We start from the raw sequence: 3,921 nt of genomic DNA on the forward strand, positions 1-3,921 counted from the left end.
AGAGAGAGAGAGAGAGAGAGAGAGAGAGAGAGAGAGAGAGAGAGAGAGAGATACAGGTGTTACAGGTACTACAGGTGCTATTGGTGCATGTGTGTGGCCGCATTTTCTATGTATGTGTTTGTTTACGAATTCCAGCAGTAAATACATAATATGTGTGTACACGTGTTCGAGTAAGTGAGGATGTGCACGTGTTTGTTAGAGAATACGTGTGTGGAAAAATTGAAAAGCGTCAATATATTTTTTGTTGTTTGAAAATGTGCGTTTGTGAGTAATTGCCTCTGCGTTTATGCGTGTATTTATGATTACTTTTACGCCTGATGTTGCAGAAATGTGAACATTTCCGTATATCGATATCGTGAGTTAGTTAACGTTGCACTTTCGTTATCAGCGGTACCATTCTATTCCTGTCTCCAGAACCATGCCTTGTTTGTTGCTTTTTTTTTTGGTTGTTGTTGTTGATTGTTTTGGTAAGTGTATTACGGCGCTCACAACTGCATAAGGTCATATGGGCACGCGGCCGAAGCCTACTCTTATTGATTTTGGACCACCAAATGGTCTATAACGTGCGCAACTAGCACACAGGACCTCCGAGATTATTCGCCCTTGTCCGAGAAGGCTAGATGTAGATCTTTCCTACCAGAAGATCAGGGGTGTGGCTGAAAGACAGCAATAAGAAAGAGCAAAGGAGTAGCAGTAGAAAGGCTGCAGAAAGAGTCAGGAGCCCAGTGAAGGGGGCAAAGGATGTGAAAGGGTGGGGGAAGAAAGTGGAGACGAAAGCAGACGACAGAATATTGCAAGAGAGAAGGTAACAAGGTGAAAGGAGACAATCTTAGAGAAGAAAATGTTTCCGTGGCTACCCGGATTCGAACCAGGGGCCTTTGAATGAGAGGCGAACACCTTAACCTCTAGGCCACGAGGGTCTCATCTGTAAAACCCTTATAGGGGTGTATAACATAAAAAGGGGGGGGGGGGGGGCATGAGGGATAAATAGAAACAATGATCATATTGTTATATTATTGTCAGACAAAATTTTTGTTCAACGAGGCAGCAACAGCAATCAATCTTGCTTCTTTTGATAAAGCGTTCTCCTCGGCTTAGACAGAGATGTATAATGACACAAGTTGTAATTGTCAGCGGTTCCTAGGGAGTATTCATTATCTCTTGTCTGTTTTGATATCATTCTTTTCGTTATTACCTCTTGGTGAGCCAATGTCTCTATGTTATTTTTGGGGAGTTTTTGTCGTTTTATTTTTTTAAAAGTTATTTTCGTTATTTTTCCTTTTATCGTTTGCGTTGCTTGAAATAAATGCTCATTGTAAATATCTGTGTTTTTAAAACATCGTATTTTTCAAGCATAGACGTATGCGATGTAGCAGTTAGCCACTTTGCCGTGGTACACGAGGGACCTTGGTTAGATTCGTGTGTTTGTAGATTTGTATCCTGTTTCTCGGTATTTCTCCTGGGGAATTGTATCTCTCTCAGCCACGGTTTTCTCTGACAGACAGAATCGAACGTTATTGTGTCGAGGGCGGCATTAAAATTACCTACATTAAAAAAGGATAAACCACGTTTAGAATTATGTATCAAGAGGGAAAAACAAATGAATAGGTCTCGGCACATTGCAGAATTCAGCTTATGACGAATATACGAAAAACGATAGGCAAATTTCTTCGGACACACAATGCGGAAAGAAGCATTGGAGAATATTGTAACAACAGGCAAGTTTGATGGAAAGAGAGGCAGAAGCAGACAGAGGGAAAATATACTGAACAAGATGACAACATGGCTGGGAGCAGCAAGAACAGACACCATAGCTGCAACGCAAGACAGAGTGAAGTGGAGGTTCATGATCGCCCACGCCAGTCGACAAGGCACCGGGTGATGATGATCAAGAAGGAAGATATCAACAGTATGTGTGTGTAATGTGTGTTTGTATGATTGTGTGTGCGTTTGTGTGTGTGTGAGAGAGAGAGAGTTTGAGAGAGAGAGAGAGAGAGAGAGAGAGAGAGAGAGAGAGAGAGAGAGAGAGAGAGAGAGGGGGGGTGAGGTGGGGTGGAACAGGGGGCTGGCCTGCTGGTTGAGAGGTGGGAAGTTTTAAAAAAACACGAAACAGAACGTGGATCAAACAGATGTTTGCCCCAAGTCAAAGTACTTTTCCTCTCAAAAGAAACTGTCCGTTTCGCTGTGCTAGGTACTAGTGAATACTTGCTTTGGCTGGTCAGCCTAAGTGTTTTCTGTTTGATGTTAGCCTGAAGTTACTTTTCCCAGTATCCTATAGGAACGATGGCATACCTGAAGCTGTTGCTTTGTTACCTGAGGAATAATAAGTTGCACATGGCACTCAGCCTCTGAGCTTGCTCGTGCTCCTGTTCTTTTGAATTCTCTCTCTCTCTCTCTCTCTCTCTCTCTCTCTCTCTCTCTCTCTCTCTCTCTCTCTCTCTCTCTCTCTCCCCTCTCTCTCTCCCCTCTCTCTCTCTCCCCTCTCTCTCTCTCCCTCTCTCTCTTTTTCTCTCTCTCTTTCTTCTTTCTTCATCCTCTCTCTCTATCTTTCTCCCATTCTCTCTTGCTTAATTTTTCTGTGTCAGTCATTCACTCTGTCTATCTTGCTATGTATCTGTATGCCTGCAATTTTTGTCTATCTGCCTATCTGTCTCTTTCCCGATCCCTTCCTTTTTATCTTTCTATCTATCTATCTGCCTGTCTGTAAGTCTGTCTGTCTAACTATCTATCTGGCGCCCTTTCCCATGTTCAATGAACTTACTGTTTGGGAAAATCCCTACTCCCCCCCCCCCAATCCCCACCTCAAACTTGATGCATCATACTTAGTTTCTACTTAATGAGCCCATATGCCACATTCCCCGTTAGACAGCTCTTTGAACCTGGCTGTTCTCTTTCAAACCGTTAACCTCCCTCTGGTATCCGCTAGCTTTTGTTTAGTGTTCAGGTTTTGCCCATTTATGCGATCCAATTAATTCTCCGGAAATTCTAGTATCGCTACGATCCAATGATCTCCCTTGGTCTAACTCTTGCTAAAATTCCCTGTACGCGACATATTTCTATAAGTTTTTGGGTTGTTGTTGTTGTTGGTTTTTTGTTGGGGTTTATTGTGTTTTGTGTTTTTGGTTTTTGGTTTTTGTTGTTGTTGGGGGGTTGTTGTTGTTTGGTTGTTGTTGTTTGGTTGTTGTTGTTTGGTTGTTGTTGTTGTTGTTGTTGTTTTTTTGGGGGGGGTGTTTTTGTGGTAAAAACTGTTTAACGGCACTGGCAACTGCATAAGGTCATATTATGAGCGCCCGGAATATTTTGAACATTTATAGCTTAGTAGGAATTTACTGTGAGTTTTGCCTGGGTGGCGGTCGAAGCCTACTCTTATCGATTTTTTATCACAAAGGGATTGTCAACGTGCGCAACTTGCACACGAGACCTTCAAAAGTGGAGACGAAAGCAGACAACAGAGCATGGTTAGAGATCAGGGAAGGGGGTGAAAGGAGAACATTTGAGGTGAAGAAAATTTTCCGTCGCTCTCAGGTTTCAAAACCAGGACCTAGTGAATGAGAGACGAATAGCGTAGCCTCTAGACCACGAGATCCGCCTTGTTATTATTAATAAAGACAGTCAGTTATATACAAAATTAAGGACTAAAGTAAGAACTAGATACGGAGTGAGCAGCCAGGGTAGACATTTACTGAAATTGCCTCCAGCCATGGAAATAATTGGCTGGCTTCAATGAGGAGCCAAGTAAGACACATTCCTGTTTCGTGATATGCTGATTTCTCAGCCAGACGCAGTCACGTTATCTTGGGCGACATTTTACACCGTTCTTGATTACACCCTAGTGTAGAGTCAGGGTGGTAGACTTTGCGTGAAGCTTCCAGATAGGCCTTAACTTTCAGGTCATTTCGAGGTATGCGGTAGAGTAGAAGT

The sequence above is a fragment of the Aplysia californica genome, unplaced genomic scaffold (assembly GCF_000002075.1).
Source record: "Aplysia californica isolate F4 #8 unplaced genomic scaffold, AplCal3.0 scaffold00271, whole genome shotgun sequence".
NCBI lineage: Eukaryota > Metazoa > Mollusca > Gastropoda > Aplysiida > Aplysiidae > Aplysia > Aplysia californica.